We start from the raw sequence: 19,839 nt of genomic DNA, 5'->3' as shown, positions 1-19,839 counted from the left end.
CGTCGTAAAAAAAAACCAAAAAAAGGCGCCGGCTTTCCTCCCTCGGCTTTCACCCCTCCCATCCCGCGCTACGCCACTCGCGTAAAGCACCGACGGGAATCCTCCTGCCTTTCGGATGGGCCTGCCCGTTTCTATTGCTCCTCCTCGCTCCGCCCCCTGGGAGGAGGAAAGAGAAAGGGGGGGAAGGAGGAGGAAGAGGAGGTGTGGGCGGAGCTTGGCTTGGGGCGCGGCTGGTTGCGCGAACGCGCGCGTCACGTCAGCTTCGGGCTGGGTGCGGGCGGGGTGGAAGAGAGAGAGAGAAGGGAGGGGCGGGCCCCGGCCGGTGCGCGTGCGCGTGCGAGGCGGCGGCTGAGGCTGCTGTGAGGCGAGGCGAGGCGGCGTTTCCTCCCCACCGAAAGCGGGGAGGAGACGGGTGGCCGTCGCGGTGGCGGTGCTGCCCCTTCGCCGGCCCGGAGCCAAGGAACGAAAAAGAGCGAGCGAGAGAACCGCGGCGGGAGCGATGCGGCGGTCCCGCAGGTGAGCCTCACCCGCTTGCCCGGCCCTCCGCCCGGCTTCCTCTCAGCCCGGGGATGAGGCGCCCGAAAGACCGACCGAGCGAGCAGGGCGGGCGCTCTTCTCCGCACCTGCGGCTCCCCCGGGCGGCCCCAAGCGACGGGATGGAGGGAGGAAATGGGGGCCGGGGCCGCCGCCGCCGAGATCCGGACGGGAGGGATGCGCGGGGGGGGAGGAAGGAGGGGGGACTGGACAAATTTACCTCACGGATACCCCCCCTCCTCCACACACACCAATAAGGGAAGACAAATTTACCTCACGGATACCTCCCCAGACACACACCAATAAGGGAAGGGGGACCCGGTTGCTTCTCTCGGCCCGCGGGGGGGGGGCTTCATTCATTCGAGGCGGCTCCCGGATTTCCCCTCCTGTGGGGAGCCCTCCCGTCCCCCCCTTCGCTACTGGAAGACACCCCCCCCCTCTCTCCACACCACCCCTTCCTTGCACCCCCTTCTTCTGCCTCCTTGCAAGGTCATCGAGCCTCCACTTTCCTGCCCCTCCCTCCGTTTCCCCCCTCCTGTTACATGAGATCATCCATTTTTGGGAGGGTTTCTTGACAGTCCCGGCTCCCCCCCCTCAAAAAAAGCAAAAAAAATGGGTGGGGGGTTTAGAGAGAGAGAGAAAGGATGGTTGTGTGCTGTTGCATTGCCTGGTGTGCGAGGTTGAAATCTGGGCTGCAGCAGCTGCATTGTGATTTCTCCCCCCCCCCAAGAAAAAAATAATCCCAAAATGTGCTAAGAGGAGACAAATAAGTTCCCCCCTCCTTCTTATCTTCTCCTAAGGGAGGTATTTTAAGGAAAAAGAAAAGAAAAACCACAGGAGATAGAAAGAAATGGATTTGCTCCGCATCCTTTACAGGCTCTTCCTGTGTAAAAACTTTCTAATGGCAATATTTGTTTATCTGTGCTGCTGTATTTACTAGATAAGCCACCAAAGGAAGCTGCATTCTTTCTCTTTTTTTTCTTTTCTTTTTCCAATTCTGATTTGGGAGCCGAAATTTGGGCGGTTAGGATCTGTCTCCGGCCTTCAGTAGGGCAGGAATGCTGCAGTCCAGTCGAACTGGTAAAGGCTCTGCTGCGAAATGTGGTTGCATGCCTGCATTAATTGTAATAAAAAAAACACTCTGTTTGCTGTGGTGGTTTTCCTCAAGGATGCTTTTAAAGGCATGGCATGACACCGCGTGGAGGGAAGATCCGTTCTCAACTGTTGCTGTGGAATAAAACTCTCGTGACTGTGATTGTTAATGGCTGTGGTTGTGGATCCTGCTGGCTGGAAAGGATGAGAGTTTTAGGAAAACATACTTGGAGGGTGCATCTTTGGCAGTAGCTTTTTCTGAATTCACTCTCTAAATCCATCAGTCTTTGCCTTAATCTTCAGGATGGGAAAAGGAGCATAATCTTCTTGCTTCCTCCATGTGTCACATGGACTATTTATTTAAAATGTATTTTACAACTGGATTTCACAGTGCTGTGGAATTCAAACATTTTTATATCTTTAGCAGTATTAACAAAAATGATTGGCAGCCTCTTAAGTTCACTTGCAGCCAGTTTTCCCCTTGCCCTGCTTTTTAATGCATGCAGTCTCTGTGCTCTACTTTTCTTGCACTGAGTGAATTATTTTCCTTGAATCTGTTTTTTTGTTTTTAAGGAGCTACAGTTTGGCTGTCCAGATTTATCATAATGTAAATGAAGTGACAAAGAGCACAGCAGTGTGGGTTGCATTAGAAGGGCATTATTCCTTTTCTCCATTCTGTGGAGGATGAATGCAGTATTTTGAAAAACTTGGAAGGGATTCCACAAAGGTGAATTGGGCATTTGGTGCAGGATTATATGAATAAAACCTCATATTTTTCTTACTAGTTATTTGTGCAGGTTTCTGAATGTTTGACTAGTATGTGGCTCTGTGTTTATTGGACCCAAGCAGGGTGTTAGTTTTTTATTTTAAATGTGGATTTATTCAGCCATTTGAATAAAGGAAGCAAATAAGGAATTAGCATTGTTACAGTAGTGTCAAACTCATTATCATTGTAGTGAGTTTGACACTACTGTAACTATCAATGCTAATTCACTACACTTTCATTCAAGAAATTTTTCAGTAAAACTTCTTTAAAACTGCATCTTCTGCATCCCATATACTAATAGTCATTTTATTTCATTTACTATATGTTCTACAATATTGCTATCACTAGGTGAAGACAGATTAAATTTGGAATGTATTCCATAGAATCTTTTAAAAGATATTCTGAAATCAGATATTGTATTAATTTAGAGAGATTTTAGTATACTATTTTACTAATTTATGTATTCAGCCTTAAATTTTTATAAGACACATTTTTGGAGTCCTGGAATCAAAACTTTACATGAAGAAAATGTATGAAATAATAGAACATTTGGAAGATTTTGTGAATATACAAGAGACACAACAATTGAATGTATTAGAAAGCTTTATCACTTAAAAATAATCAATTCTCTTAAGGAAATGTAGTAGTCAAAAATCGTAATGCTCTATTAAAGCGCTCTTTTGAAATTGCAGTGGTAAAAGGAAAAGACTGCCTAAATTTGAGTTTGACTTCTGGTGATTAAATACAATGATAACAATGTATGTTTCTTGGCAACACTTTGGAAACTTTTCTTTTGCAGTTTTTTTAAAATTTTCAGATTAATCTGTAGTTTTGGGATTTCCCATTGGCCTCTTATCAGGTACTTTCAACCTAATTAGTTTTTTTAAGGTCAGCCTGATTCAGTTACCTGTGGCATCCGAAGACGCTGTTAAAAAAGTAATTCTGTTTTATTGATTTAGCATGGTGTGTTTATTAATATTTTACCACTACATATTTTCTCTAAACTTTTATTATTTGTTTTTCAGGAGAACATTTTTATTAAAAAAAAGTCTCAGCATCAGAAATAAACTGCTCAAAAAGCCATTGATTGATTTAGGTAACTAAAACTCTGATATTCAGCCCTAATAAAGACCCAGAATTTGGAATCATAATGAAGCTGTTGCCTGCTTTCCTGTATGGCTGATGCTGCTTATCAAAAGGCCCATTTAAATTCATAATGTATTTCCTATATTAATGAATTCTCCAGAAAAATAGATTATTTTTAATGCATCATTAATACAAATGAAACTTTTTTTAAAAAAAATCTGGAAATGTTTTAAAATATAAACGTGTTTTTACTTGGCTCTAAAAGAGAATGCTTTATGTAATTTCTAAAGTATTCCTCATTTACAGGAATATTTCAATATTTTAGTACTTCTTAGAGAAAATAGAAGGCAAACTAATTTGAAGTTAGACTTGCTGTTTTTATCGTGGGATGATGAATGTTGGGCTTGTCAGCAGATTCAGAAATGGGAAGTTGCTAAAATTCGTTCCCTGGGATTGCCTTCATCACGAGACTTATGACCCAAAGTGCTGCTGTCCTTACACACGTAGTCTGTTTGCTTCTATGAATGTTGAAGCAGTTGGAACCCTTCCCCTTGTGTTGGTGGAGATTAGTTATAAGTGAGACTCATAGCTGCTTCCCTTGCAATACAATTAAAGGAGTCTCACATGCAGCATAGCTGTCTGAATTCAGTTGCTTTTACTGACTGTTCGAGTCGCATTTTTATCTTACAGTACTGCTAAATTAGCTTTTATCTACAATGTTGATCTACATCATGGTCAACAAAGGTTCCTGTGAGGAGACAAAAGCAGTGCTTTGGTAATATCAAGCAAGACATCTGAATTCAAACTGCATCCTGAAGTCTTTTGTAGCTGCTTCTCTCAAGGGGCTCAGGTTTTATTTGCAAAAGTAGTTTATCTAGGAGTGAAATGCTCCTGGTTCGCTCGTGCCCGTGGGTCGTCAGAGAGCTGGTCGTGAAGGCAGCGCAAGGCTCCGCCCACCCACCATTTGGGTTCTTTTACCCTCTGCGCATGCACAGAACACTTGGTGCATGCTCAGAGAGCAAAAGAACCCAAAGGCATCTGTGCAAGTAGGCAGAGCCTCACACTGCCTTCATGACCGTCTCTTCAATGACCAACAGGCACGAGTGAAACGGGAGCATTTCACCACTGAGTTTAGATTAGATTACATTAGATTTATTGGATTTATATGCCGCCCCTCTCCGCAAACTCGGGGCGGCTCACAACAATAATAAAAAACAGTACATAATAAAAATCCAATGCCCACCAATCTAATTACAATTTAAAATTAGTAATTTCATAAAACAATCCCAATATATATAAAAAACAGGCACACAGTCAATCAATCAACAAAACAACATGGGCAAGAAGGAGGTGTTTTAGTTCCCCCATGCCTGACGGCAGAGGTGGGTCTTAAGGAGTTTACGAAAGGCAGGGAGGGTGGGGGCAATCCTAATCTCAGGGGGGAGCTGGTTCCAGAGGGTCGGGGTCCCCACAGAGAAGGCTCTTCCCCTGGGTCCCGCCAGACGACATTGTTTAGTCGACGGGACCCGAAGAAGGCCGGCTCTGTGGGACCTAACCGGTCGCTGGGATTCGTGCGGCAGGAGGCGGTCGCGAAGATATTCTGAGTTTATCTTCCCTGGCCCCAATAACTGGTGGCTCAAACTGACAAACCAGGACGTCATAGTCAACCCTGCCCAGAGGTCTAGTAAGACCTGAAAGGACATATCTGCTTTATCCAGGTTCCAACGAAGGTAATGATCAGAGCAGCCACCACTGATTCCATTCACTGACTGGATCAGAAGGGTTCCTAAGTGGATCTTATTTTGTCCACCCCCCACCCACCCCACTTTTTCTTGCCTGCAACTTCAGCTAATGCTGCTTCCCATCCTGCATGTGCCAATCACTGTTCTGTTTCCGGCGTGAGCATCTCCCCTGTTTTGTGTGTAGTTTTGTGTTGCTGTCAAATGCAGACACTGAGTCTAATGCCCTTCTTAGTACCTATCCCTTTCGGTCTCCGCAGCTTTTTGTTTTGATGTGCTGTTTTCCACATTACCAAGTATTCTTGGCAATGTTCCCATGGAGAATCATGTTGGAAAATAAAGTTCTATATGATTGGTCATCTCAATGGATTTTTCAGAGAATATCTGTAAGGCAGACTATTGGTTTCCTGGCAGGCACTTAGGTACCTTTGTTACCTTTATTCGAGAAATAAAACGATCAGTTTAAGTCAGTGTGCTTTTTTGTCTCTATCTAAACCAGAAATTGTTTTCAGATACAGAGCTGCAGAAATAAAATGTTATTCATATTATTTAGAAAAAGATCAGGATCCTTGCTGATCACAAACAGTTAAACTTTGTATAAATTATAGGGAGGCAGCTTCCTGGGGGGGTGGGCGGGGGGGGGGGGAGAGAGGATAATCACCGGTGTTGATCCAGAGTTTCTATTGCCAAACTACACAGTTAATTAACAGGGCCCAAGATAACCTCAGTTGTGGTTACAGGCCCTAAGGAGTATGATTCAAAATATGGTGGATTTTAAACTGTCCTTTTCGGTATCACAGCCGTTTGTATTTATTGGATGTGTGCCACAGAACTTGTGTGAAGTAGTAGATTACATAATCATGGAAGAATGCAGTCCCATTACAGTTGGAAAACTTCTACTATAATATGCAGCATCACTTGAACCGCAGTATTTGTTTTGTTATTTTCGTCAGCTAATTTATTTTGCATTTGAGCGCCCTATCCTCTATTCCCATTTGAAGAAAGAGCTTGGTGCGACAATATTTTTTTTTACAGGGACAGGGTTTTTGATTTTTATATAATGGCAGCATACAATGGGTTATAGAATTAACAGATTCAAACTGTAATATGGTCATCAATTTGGGTGAGGAACTAAGCTACCCCAGAAGTTCCTCAGCATCAGTTTCTGGACTAAATAAAATACAAATAGAATAGAATAGAATTTTTATTGGCCAAGTGTGATTGGACACACAAGGAATTTGTCTTGGTGCATATGCTCTCAGCGTACATAAAATAAAATATACATTTGTCAAGAATCATGTGGTACAACACTTAATGATTGTCATAGGGGTCAAATAAGCAATGAAGAACCAATATTAATAAAAATCTTAGGATATAAGCAACAAGTTACAGTCATACAGTCAACATGGGAGGAAATGGGTGAAAGGAATGATGAGAAAAACTAGTAGAATAGAAGTGCAGATTTAGTAGAAAGTCTGACAGTGTTGAGGGAATTATTTGCTTAGCAGAGTGATGGCGTTCGGGGGGGAAAACTGTTCTTGTGTGAGATGAATAGATTTGGGCTAACCCAGGGGTAGGCAAAGTTGGCTCTTCTATGACATTTGGACTTCAACTCCCAGAATCCCTGAGCTAGCATGATTGGCTCAGGAAATTCTGGGAGTTGAAGTCCACAATCATAGAAGAGCCAACTTTGTCTATCCCTGGGCTAACCTAATGCAACCTAGAATCAATGAAGAAATGCAGAGTATGAATAGCTGTCTGGCCTTTTTTTTTAAGGGAGCGCTAAAGGAGAAAAATTGGTCCATTTTAAGTAAATTGCTCCTACCAACAATATTCCTTTCCAGTTTTCAGTGAACATCTATTTTTATCATTTAAACCCGTTAATGTTAGTTTTGCCATCTGAATGAACTGAGAAAAAGAACTTTTATCTGGCAAGCTGTGCATGACCTGTATTTAGAGAAGAAATGAGGAGCTGACTATTGAAATTTTAGAAAGGCACTCTATGCCTAGCAGAGTTTTAGAAGAAACCAAGAGCTTTATGTAATTGCTTTCTTGATTCATACATTATTATGTTGCATAATAATTTTGCTTGCATGGTACATCAGCCCAGCTACTGTGTTTGTAAAATTGTGTGTTACATTATGTATGAGGAAAGCCATTCTGGTGTTTTCAGTGAACCGTGTTGAAACAAACCATGGCTTAGAATAAAAGTACCTAGTCAATCTACAGAATCATGTTGACCTTAAGTTTCTTGAGCCTGGCCTCCACCTCTCAAACACTTGCCGCAAGTTTGATGTGATAACAAGGATAATTTTATCAGCAGGAAATAATCAGGTTAAATAATTTGATTTTAGTTATATCAAAATTAGGTATGACAACGCATTTCTGTGCCCTGGTATACTTGACCAAGTAACCCAGCCCAATTGTTTACCCTGCTCAATTTCTTCCTTTTCCCATACAATTTCTGCTGTCTGCTCTGAGATCTTCTAAATCTAGGATCTAACACAGGTTCGTTTTCGATAAGGTCTCCCTCCTCCTCCTCCGACTCCCAAAGCCTCAAATATAGATCTTGGCCTAAAAAGTACCCCATGTATACAACCTGTGATATAGTTTCCATACATCCAGCAATAAATAATATATTCTCTTTTTTACATTGTTTTAAATAGTTCTGTTTAAGTATCATTCTTCCAATGTTTTAGCTAAGTCACAGTTACTGTGTTATAGTGAAACAGAAGACTGTTGCACTTACAACTACAGGTAGTCCTTGACTTACAACAGTTTGCTTAGTGACCATTTGAAGTTACAACAGCTCTAAAAAAATTGACATAGCCATTTTTTACACAATCTTTCTGGCATCCACCATAATTATGTGATCAAAATTCAGACACTTGGCAACTGTTTCATATTTATGATGGTTACAGTGTCCCAAGATCACGTGATCCTCTTTTATAACCTTCCGATAAGCAAACCAGATTTACTTAACCAGGTTACTAATTTATCACACTGCAGTGATTCACTTAACAACTGAGACAAGAGAAGTTGTAAAATGAGACATAATTCACTTAACAGCAGAAATTTTGGGCTCAATTGTCGTAAGGCTTTCTTGTAATATTGATTATAAATGCATCTTGTAAAATGTCAACCTTGTTACACGCCATGTGTTCCAGTTCTAGGAAATAATGTGTTTATTAGTTTCTTCAGCCTTTGTCAAGCAATTTTTTGTGTTGTTGTTTTTTTTAAGTAGAAAAAAGGCTGAATTTGGCAGTAGTTGTTTGGGTGTCGTTCTGGTGGTGTGTGTGCGGGGATAAATTAGGTCTAATTATAGATACCAGAAAAAGAAGACAGAGTCAGTTAGACTATCCAGTAATGTTTCTGTTAGCTTATGGCTTGGAATGAATTTAGCTGAGTAATGATAGATCATTTTATTGTCAATGGGCAACATTTACACAAACCATTTGCATAAGTGAAGGATTTTGAAATGAAACTTCAACTGATGCTTTTCAGGAAATGGTAACTGTTGTTTCCACCTTCTTCCCCAATATTACTTTTTATGTTGGAAGTGCCCTGTGTCTCACTTAATAGGTTTCTCTCCAAGTCATTTTTAGTTTGCTTGTTTTATTTATTTTTTATATTTTTCAATTTATTTATTTTGTCAAGCATATATATTATATAAGTATAAACAGGAATAAGTATAAGCATAAGAAATGAGTATGAATAAATGAGAATGATAGGACAGGCAGAGTAGGCATGCCTGCTCCCTTACAGACCTCTTACGAATGAGATGAGGTGAACAGTAGACAGCTTTTAAGGTTAAAGTTATGGAGGCTTGAAGATGTAAAAACCGAGTCAGGTATTGCATCCAGGCATTGACCAATCTCTTGCTGAATTCATATTCAGAAAATGTGGCAAATATAATTTTACTGTAGCTGAGTATTTTCGTATCTCATTAAGTTAGAGCAAAGTGTCCTTATTAATCTTCATAAGTTTGAGGTAAGAATTAGATAAGCATAGAAATGACTACTTTAAAAATAATGGTTAGGAAAATAAAGATGTAGAACAGCCTTTATTGTTTGCTTTTAAAGACCATAAGTACTTTCTCAGATGACTGGTTGAGAAGTTTTGTAGACATTGGGAGGAGCTGAAGGGAGCTCTTGGCTGCAGTCCCTTCTCTTGTTCCATTTACAAAGCAAGTTAAGGGAAAGCTTTCAGCAGCTTGGTTAACATGATCATCAGCATAGCCGCTTCCCATTTTTTCTGCTTTGCCCCAGTGGGTTTGTCATGGAATCTTTGTGGGTACCCACTGTCCTACTTCCTTCCCAAATCATGTGGGTTTTTCCAGTGGTTAGCATGGATAGCTGTTTAGATCTATGATAACCCCCTAATCTATAGTTGAGATCACTCCAGAAACAATATTCTCTATTTAATTTATGGGAAGATGTTCCCTATCCCCCCCATAAAATCCTAATGATAGTTTATTTTCTCTTCCATGTCTGGGAATTGAGAGATTGGGCATTGAGGGGCCAATTGTTAAAGTTACTGAGATGTGCAGTGATCCTTCTGGGGGAGAAAGAACCTTTTTTGTCCTCATCGTTGTTTCAAAGACATTGCTAATGTCCTGTCACATGCAGAAAGAGACAGTTATATGCTCTTGTGAAAGAGAAAATGTGTGGGGAAGTTTGAGATCAAATTTTTTTAATGGTCTTCTTTGAGAGTTCTAAATCAAATAGATTTGATTAAAATACATATAACTGGGCTACCTTTGAAAAGTGTTCGGAAACTTCAGATCGTGCAGAATGCAGCTGCGAGAGCAATTATGAGCTTCTCTAAGTATGCCCATATTACTCCAACACTCCGCAGTCTGCATTGGTTGCCGATCAGTTTCCGGTCACAATTCAAAGTGTTGGTTATGACCTATAAAGCCCTTCATGGCACCGCACCAGATTATCTTCAGGACCGCCTCCTGCCGCATGAATCCCAGCGACCGGTTAGGTCCCACAGAGTTGACCTTCTCCGGGTCCCGTCGACTAAACAATGTTGTCTGGCGGGACCCAGGGGAAGAGCCTTCTCTGTGGGGGCTCCAACCCTCTGGAACCAGCTCCCCCTTGAGATTAGGATTGCCCCCACCCTCCTTGCCTTTCGTAAACTCCTTAAAACCCACCTCTGTCGTCAAGCATGGGGGAACTAAAACATTTCCCCCTTGCCCATGTTGTTTTGCCGTTTGATTGATTGGCTGTGTGCCTGTTTTTTATATATATTGGGATTGTTTTATGAATTTTTTAATTAAAAATTGTAATTAGATTGGTGGGAATTGGATTTGTTACTATGCACTGTTTTTATTATTGTTGTGAGCCGCCCCGAGTTTGCGGAGAGGGACGGCATATAAATCCAATAAATCTAATCTAATCTCATCGTTAGATTAGGAAGTTTGTAAAATTGATATAAGAATTTCCTCCCAATTATTCATCCCCAGTTAACAGGTGGGTATAAGCAAATTTTGGAATCTGATATAATTTCTTTTAGAAATTTTAAAAGATGGCACCCACAGTTAATTTTTTTAAAGCATCCAGAAAACTGTTAAGTCAAAACTAAGGCCCTTTCAGAGTTATTTGGCAGAAAGCAGAAGGTAGAATTGCAAATAAACAAGCTGATTGGAGGAATTCACATTGCTGCCTCAGTTATTGCATGCTAGACACTTTCTATCCCTCAGTAACCCAGCAACACTGCTTCTTCTTTCTCCATTTCCTATTTTCCAGAAGCTCTTTAGAAAAACAGTTGCCAAAAATCACTAAGGAAGTAGAATATATGTAGGGTTGCAATGTGAATTCTTCCTGAGAAACTGATATGATCAATTTTCCGGGAACTCTTTAATTAAGGCTACTAATCATGTCTTTCGTTCATACCAGTTTGCCCCTTCCCTCCTTGGAGGGCATTAGTAGAACTGCCTGTGTTGTCTTTATCTTTTCTAATTGCCATATCTCACTATTAAAAATATTCAGCTTTTTTTTTAAAGATATGTGATTGAAATGCTATTCTGGATGCCAATCCCACAGATGTGACATTTAAGCCTGCCTGCACCGAGCTGGGTAGCATTTCATAAATGCATGTATTTTGTTGCTAACTGATCTTAGACTTACTTTGAGTTTCTGCTCTAGAATAGATTACATCCATTTTTTAAATTGTAGTGTAATGCATTTAAAAGTTCTATACAGTATTTTTGTCCTGCCAGCTTCTGGTAATTGAAAGTATTTTAAATGCATCAGGAGGAAGACAAACAGAAGTACCAGTAGCTGTGGTTCAATTATAGTAGGTTTGTGTTAGGTAGATTTTTCCAAAGTATGTCTAAACAACAGGGCTTCATGGTTTTTTGTTTTTTGTTTAAATAATCCTCATATTTAAGATGAACCACTTTGAAGATGACACTTAATTTTGTGGGAATTATTTTTTCATAATTACAGAAGCTGGGCTCCCTGATGGGAACACATTTTGAATCTGAATCTTGCTAACTATCACTAAACATAACAATTTACCCTTCCAAGCTAATTTTCTTGTTGTTGTTGTTGTTGCTGGGCCAAAGGAATTAACAGATTTTCCAATTGTAGGTTAGAGATTGCATGTAAAATTAGAGGGTAATCATTTATGCATTGGTAAGTAACTGAAGCTGGGCTTTCTTTTTATTGAAATAGTTAATTACCTTTAGCATATCATTTTTAGGATAACATGTATGTTTAAAAATTATTAACCATTCAGTTTTTCAGGTTTTATGCTTATTTTTTTATGTAAATGTGGGCCTCTAATTTTCTATTCCCTTTTTTTTCTCACAACTTTTTTATGAGCAATAAAATTAGATTGATTTTTGTGTTTTAAGAATTAGATTAGATTAGATTTATTGGATTTATATGCCGCCCCTCTCCGCAAATTCGGGGCGGCTCACAACAAGGTAAAAACAATACATAATAACAAATCCAATACCCACCAATCCAATTACAATTTTAAGCTAAAAAATTCATAAAAAACAACCCCAGAATATTAAAAAACAAGCACACACTCAATCTAACACCAAAACAACATGGGCAAGGGGGAGATGTTTCAGTTCCCCCATGCCTGACGGCAGAGGTGGGTTTTAAGGAGTTTGCGAAAGGCAAGGAGGGTGGGGGCAATCCTAATCTCAGGGGGGAGTTGGTTCCAGAGGGTCGGAGCCGCCACAGAGAAGGCTCTTCCCCTGGGTCCCGCCAGACAACATTGTTTAGTCGACGGAACCCGGAGAAGGCCCACTCTGTGGGACCGAACCGGTCGCTGGGATTCGTGCAGCAGAAGGCGGTCCTGGAGATATTCTGGTCCGGTGCCATGAAGGGCTTTATAGGTCATAACCAACACTTTGAATTGTGACCGGAAACTGATCGGCAACCAATGCAGACTGCGGAGTGTTGGAGTGATATGGGCATACTTAGAGAAGCTCATGATTGCTCTCGCAGCTGCATTCTGCACGATCTGAAGTTTCCGAACACTTTTCAAAGGGAGCCCCATTGTTAGCGGAGTTCACCAAATATCGGAAACTGAAAAGAATGGATGAGTCATTGTGTTTCTATTTGTTAGAATTTGTTCTCCTTGTCTTCTTATATGATAGTTCAGAGCTTTCTTTGCTACTGGTAGAACGAGTCCCCATGTTTATATAATTGACTTGTGAAACTTAATTTCTTTGTATGGGTTGATTTGCAAATGTTGGTATTATAAGAGAAATTGTTTACAGAATGGACATATAAGTTATTGCTCAATTTGATCCATTTCATCTGTGTCTATTTAAACAATAAATCTCAGAATATTTTAAGCCAGCTGTGTGACTTTGGGCAGTCACTCTCTCTCAGCCCAGGATTAGGCCTCTCTTGTCCATTAGGATTTGACCATTTTTTAAAAAAAGTGCAAGGTAGAAAATACACTGATTTCTTTTTTCTTTTGCTATAGGGCTCGTTTGCAATTATTGCTTGGCCTTGCTGCTGTAGTTCTGCTCTTGGGTATCTCTCAGGATAACTGGGGATTGTTGTTTGCACCTATTTCCTTAATGTTCCCTCCTATCTTATGGGAACACTTCCACTTTATGTTACCAAACTCTTCGAAGCAACAACGCCCACACAGTCTGCAGCTCAGATTTTTCTTCATAGCCATATGGTCCTGCTATGCTTCTATGTCTGGCAAGCTTTTTCCACCATTTGTGCTGTTATTCCTTTTTTCCTCCCTCCCTCCCCCTCCCCAAAGATACAAATGTACAAGCTGATTATCTCAAAGCAGAAGGCTTTTTCCAGAACGTTAAGGGGTGATTATGCTGCTAGCATATATAATAAGTCAGATTCCATAAACTGGACTCTGCTGCAGGATGCAGATTAAGCTTTCCTGCTGACACCAGGTTGTAGATTTGTCTTTCCAAAATATTATATTTGCCTCTTGTTGTCCTACTACCAATTCTTCTGTCTTGCCTCTGCATTGGGCTTTGGAGACAAACACATTTCACACATCCATGCTAAAATATGAAGCATGAAGAAAGGGAGCAACAGCAGCTGCTCCTTTCTGTTTTTTTTTAATCAAGCTTGGACACAAGTGAGATCATTTCTTTCTTGAGAAAGAAAAAAAACCTGGCATTGTATGATGGAAAACGTTGGGAGTCTTCACCCTCATCTATGTATGATGGAATACTAATGGCTTCAAAGAGAAGTTGATTTAAGATTAGGGTACCTTACTGGTGACCTTTGTGTGTGTCACTTCATTCCGTGTAGCTATTGATGGGCATCGTTTGGTTTAGTTATCTAAGCTGCGTACATGGTTATGATAGTTGTAGCATGAAAATAAGCTTTCTACCTGAGTGTAGCTTTTGGCTGCCAATCTTATCAGAAGACCTTCAGAGTTCACAAGTGACACTGACAAATACCCAAGTAGTCAAGCATCCAATTGAAGCTGAGTGGTAGCATCTGCCCTATGACTGACCCATTACTAGTGGACTGTGACAGAACAGGCTGCCCATTCAATGGATGGCTTGTTCAGTGCTTTCCCCTCTGGCAGTTGCCTGCTGTGTCTAATGCTCCTTGCCTGAAGTTTCTAATTTAGCCAGCAAAATGGAGTACAGTGTTCTCTCAATTTCCGCAGGGGATGCGTTCCGAGACCGCCCGCGAAAGTCAAATTTCCGCGAAGTAGAGATGCGGAAGTAAATACACAATTTTTGGCTATGGACAGTATCACAAGCCATCCCTTAACACTTTAAACCCCTAAATTACCATTTCCCATTCCCTTAACAACCATTTACTCACCATTATTACTGGTACTCACCATTGAATGAGACACTTAGTGATCCTGATATTTATAAACATATTTATTTATTAACAATGATTATTTTTTTTTTGTTATTTATTTGCAAAAATTATTAGTTTGGCGATGACATATGACGTCATCGGGTGGGAAAAACCATGGTATAGGGAAAAAAACCGCGAAGTATCTTTTAATTAATATTTTTTGAAAAAACGTGATATAGGCTACTCACGAAGTTCGAACCCGCGGAAATCGAGAGAACACTGTATATGTAATTTTAAAAATAACAACAACCATTAGGCTACATTTCTTAGCATCAGATCTTTTACCATGGTGTCATTTACGTAATGCACTTGCTTTGTCTCAAGGAAAGATGGAGCTAATTTTGTGCAGGTTATTTGTTTGTTTTTTTAAGATTGAACCACCATTTTTGTTGGCCTGGTAATACAGTATTCCGTTATTCTACAATATCACGCTTTCATATGTTGCAGAAGTATAATTAGCAAGGGTTAAGCTTGTGAATAATAACCAGCCAAGAACAAATATAACCACAGTGTTCTTAAAAGATAAATTCAATCTAGAGCATATTGAGTTGTTTTAGATTGTATAACTGATATTAAATAATGTGAGTTATTTCAGATTGTATAACTGATTATTAATAATGTGTCTATTTTTGGAAACAATCTCTAAAGTAACATTATCTGAGATACAACTGGCATTTGTATAATTCCATTGATTTAATTTGATTGTATATTCAGAAGATCGCTAATGAAGAGTCTTAATTATGTTTACCTAACAGTTCTAGTTGTTAATGTTTTCATTTGGGGATATATTTCATTTTCTTTAATTTAAACATTTATTTCCTATCCTCTGAATGAGATTTCTCAAGTACTGACTCGAAAGAGACGAGTTTATAAGCTGGGTTGGAAAAGGGCCTGTGCTAAGTCAACCCTAGAGCAATCTGCAGCACAAGTTACAAAAGGTGTACTGTTGTATTTTCCATTTCGTAATTAATGTGCATTAGTGCACAAAGTGCTCTTATTCAAGATGTTCCTCTGAAAATGTAACCAGAAAAGCAGTGACAGCACAATATTTGAATGAAATAACATGGGTTGGGGGGAGAGAGGAAACGTCTGAATTTAGAAGCACTTTGCTTTGCTAGATAGTATAGCAAACATGTGACGGGAAAGCATCTGACTTTCAGAATTACACACACAAATGGATGGTTTCTCGAACATATGATGAAGAAGGATTTAAAGCACTCTCAAGTAAACCCAAAATGTTAGGCTGAAGTCAAAGGGACGTAGCACAGAAAGCAACCTTAAAATCTGCTTGATTAGAAAAAGTGGATTAACCCTTTCCTGATAGCCAGAAAGGCCCTTCAGTCCATGGTACACATTCAAATAATCATGGATTGAATGTGCTGCCGAGCAAATTATGTTATGCATTTGGTTCTTAATGGAGTATTTCCTTTAAATTCTCACTAACCCCCAGTCATTGAGCCTCCAATGATGGTGCATTTCTTTTACAGCTATCAAAACTCATGTAATCACACTTAGACACCAACCTTTTCATTTTTATGGGTGAAAAAATACAAATGCTGCTTTAATAAACAGTAAAGCTAAGATCCAAACAAACAATAGAATTGCAAATAATCTTTCATTATATATTCAGTCTGTCTTGTTTCAATAATGTGGAGGTTGGTTACTTGTCTGCCAAATAGCTTGAAATTATTGTAATAAACTGCCCATCTTCCTTGTAGAACTATTCATAACTTTATGAGAAGAGATATGTGAAAAACACCCTACAAATGTGAATGCATTATTTCAGTGCTTTACCTATCATTTAAATTATATAATTACAGTTTAGGTTAAAGAAGTAAAGAGGTTCTGCAACAACTACTTGCATGAGCAATTGTGCAACAAATTCATGAGCAAGGGAGTTGCTTTTGTTACCTTTTGTAACCCTGGAAATAATTCCCAGTTGAAAGGTACTTCTTAAAGGACATATCTGAAGAAAACAGAAAAAAATGCTAATTATATAGGAGAAGTTGTGGTTTCCCTTTTTTTTTTTAATAGTGTGCTTATTTCAGGAAGTGGAATAAATCCAGACTTGCCAGTAATGCAGGACATGTGACTTACTTTCAGTTGATATAATTCTAATTTTCTTGATCCACCATTTTGGGGTGGGGAGAAAATGGAGGCTCTTTAAAGTTGAGGAAAGTGTATGGAATAAATCAGAGATTTCTATTGGAATTGAGATAATGGCAATAATCTTGAAAGTGTGTTCTTCGGGACTTTTGCGTGCCGTTGCTCAAACTATTTTAGTTGCCTTAATTACAGTATATGTTTCAAATCCTTTCATAACAAATCCTTCCATTCTTGCCAAAAAATTTTCACCTTTGTCCTTCCTCCAGAAAAAGGCAAGTTGTATCTGAGCCATTTAGGGAAATCTAAAGAGCATGTAATAGGTAGCCTCAGAATTTGCTTTGGCGCTGATATATTCCTGCATTTCAAACAGTGATGATAAAGGATTATTTGCAGTTGTCAGCGTACCTTGGAGGGAAAAGAGTGGCAAAATTATTGGGAAAGGAAACTGTAAATTCCGTTCCATCTGGTTCATGACATGGCCGTGATAGTTTGCATGACCAGGATATCGGCTCCTGCCCTTACCTCTTCCTGTGGTAAGTGTGATCTCTCAGCCAGCAAAAGCCTGCCCGTTTCTTCTTTTAGATAAATTTGGTATTGCATTTCAGGAGGCAGCAATAAAAATAGAATTACGAAAAATGTAAGGATATGTCTGAAAATAGCAGTGGCTTATTTCTTTTCCCCTATAGAAAGAGGTTTGGTCGCAACAGTACCATGTAACAGTACTGTAACGCTCTCTACATGGGGCTACCTTTGAAAAGTGTTTGGAAACTTCAGATCGTGCAGAATGCAGCTGCGAGAGCAATCATGGGCTTTCCTAAATATGCCCATGTTATACCAACACTCCGCAGTCTGCATTGGTTGCCGATCAGTTTCCGGTCACAATTCAAAGTGTTGGTTATGACCTATAAAGCCCTTCATGGCACCAGACCAGATTACCTCAGGGACTGCCTTCTGCTGCACGAATCCCAGCGACCAGTTAGGTCCCACAGAGAGGGTCTTCTCCGGATCCCGTCAACCAAACAATGTCGCTTGGTGGGACCCAGGGGAAGAGCCTTCTCTGTGGCGGCCCCGGACCTCTGGAACCACTCCCCCCAGAGATTAGAATTGCCCCCACCCTCCTTGCCTTTCGTAAACTGCTTAAAGCCCACCTCTGCCGCCAGGCATGGGGGAACTGAGATATACTTTCCTCCTAGGCCTTTAAAATTTTATGCATGGTATGTCTGTATGTATGATTAGTTTTTATATAATGGGTTTTAACTGTTTTTAGTATTGGATTATACTGTTTTGTTACTGTTGTTAGCCACCCCAAGTCTGTGGAGAGGGGCGGCATACAAATCCAATAAATAAATAAATGTAGATTTCTAGTCAGAGCCTCCCTTTTACTGACTGATAGCAGGTTACTTTTTGTGATAAAACTCAACGTGAGCACCTGAAAAATTACTTCCAAATGGACTATGTAAAGTTGGTTCAGTTCAGCATGTTATTCTAATACAGTGATCCCTCGAGTTTCGCAATCTCGATCTTCGCGAAACGCTATATCGCGATTTTTCCACCGATGACGTCACTCTCTTCCTTCCTTTCTCATCTTTCTTTCTCTCTTTCTCTATCTTGCTTCTTCCTCTCTCACACTCTCTTCCTCTCTCTCTCTCATCTCTTTCTTTCCTTCTCTCTCTTTCTCTATCTCTCCCCCTCTTGCTGGCGGGCGGCGGGCGGGCGAGCGGGGGCATCAGCGAGGAGCCGGGGTTTCCCCTTTGCGTGGGCGGCCGGGAAGACCCAGGGAAGGTCCCTTCGGCCGCCCAGCAGCTGATCTGCTCGGTAGCGCAGCAGCAGCGAGGAGGCGAATTGGGTTTCCCCTTTGCGTGGGCGGCGGGGAACGGAAACTCCACCATCTACGCATGCGCGGCCATAGAAAAAAAGGGCGCACATGCGCAGATGGTGTTTTTACTTCCGCAACCCTACATCCCGAAAAATCGATTATCACGAGGGGTCTTGGAACGGAACCCTCGCGATAATCGAGGGATCACTGTATATTCTGTTGCCTTGAAATACCTCATTCAGTTAAAAGCGAAATAGTCATTTGATACATGAGCATAAATGTAATTTAAGCATGCTATTTAAGCATTTGTGTTGTGTATGCATTTATTAGTGGTGTAGGAAGTAGGGGGTTGCTAATCCTGTAGGACTGCCTATAAAAACTTCCTGTTAGGCATCTTGCAAATTTGCCTCCCTAGCTAATAGTTTCTAGCTTACTTTTGCTTTACAGGATCACATAGTTTGCTCTAGAGCAGGGGTTTCCAGCCTTTTCTGAGCTGCGGCACATTTTTTACATTTACAAAACCATGGGGCACATTGAGGGGGGGGGCGCGGCTAAAAAAGTTTGGACAAAAAATTCCTCTCTCTCTCTCTCTCTTCCTCCCTTTCGCTCTATTTCTCTCTCCCTCCCTCTTTCTCTCCTTCCTCTTTTTTCTCTCTCTATCTCTCCATCCCTCTTTCTTTCTCTCTTCCTTCTTTCCTCTTTTTGCTCTTTCTCTCTCCCTCCCTACCTCCCTCTATGTCTTTCTCTCTCCCACCTTCCCTCTCTCTCTCTCTCTTTCTTTCTTTCTTTCTCCTCTTTCTTTCTTTCTCTCTTGTTCTCTTTCTCTCTCTCTCTCTTGCTTTCTTTCTTTCTCTCTCTCTCTCGTTCTCTTTCTTTTTCTCTCTCTTGCTTTCTTTCTCTCTCTCTTTCTCTCTCTCTTTCTTTCTCTCTCTCTCTCTTTCTTTCTCTCTTGTTTTCTTTCTCTCTTTCTTGCTTGCTTGCTTTCTCTCCCTCTTGCTCTTTCTTTCTCTCTCTCTCTTTCTTTCTCTCTCTGAGCTTCACGGCACACCTGACCATGTCTCACGGCACACTAGTGTGCCGTGGCACACTGGGGTTTCCAGCCTTGGCAAATTTAAGACTCATAGACTTCAACTCCCAGAATTCCCTAGCATTCCATGCATGGAGACCCCTACTCTAGACTAGAGAATACAGTGATCCCCCGCTTGTTGCGAGGGTTCCGTTCCAGGACCCCCGCAACGAGCGGGTTTTCGCGAAGTAGCGCTGCGGAAGTAAAAACACCATCTGCGCATGTGCAGATGGTGTTTTTACTTCCGCAGCGCTAGCGAGGAGCCGAAGATTGGGGGTGGCGCGGGTGTTTTAAAATGT

The 19,839-nt window shown here is 40.8% G+C and overlaps 1 protein-coding gene across 7 annotated transcripts in view; it reads left to right on the top strand.

Moving 5' to 3' along the window:
- The first annotated feature begins 279 nt into the window (after positions 1-279).
- The window catches only part of MYO9A (myosin IXA), a 124,978-nt gene continuing 105,418 nt past the window's right edge, over positions 280-19,839 (top strand). For all 7 annotated transcript variants that reach the window (XM_070762963.1, XM_070762960.1, XM_070762962.1 and 4 more), the window contains exon 1: positions 280-516. The gene's annotated coding sequence lies outside the window, so the exon portion shown is untranslated. The remainder of the gene's footprint in view (positions 517-19,839) is intronic.

The sequence above is a fragment of the Erythrolamprus reginae genome, chromosome 10, assembly GCF_031021105.1.
Source record: "Erythrolamprus reginae isolate rEryReg1 chromosome 10, rEryReg1.hap1, whole genome shotgun sequence".
Classification (NCBI taxonomy): domain Eukaryota; kingdom Metazoa; phylum Chordata; class Lepidosauria; order Squamata; family Dipsadidae; genus Erythrolamprus; species Erythrolamprus reginae.
This window is presented reverse-complemented; position numbering and strand designations above follow the sequence as displayed.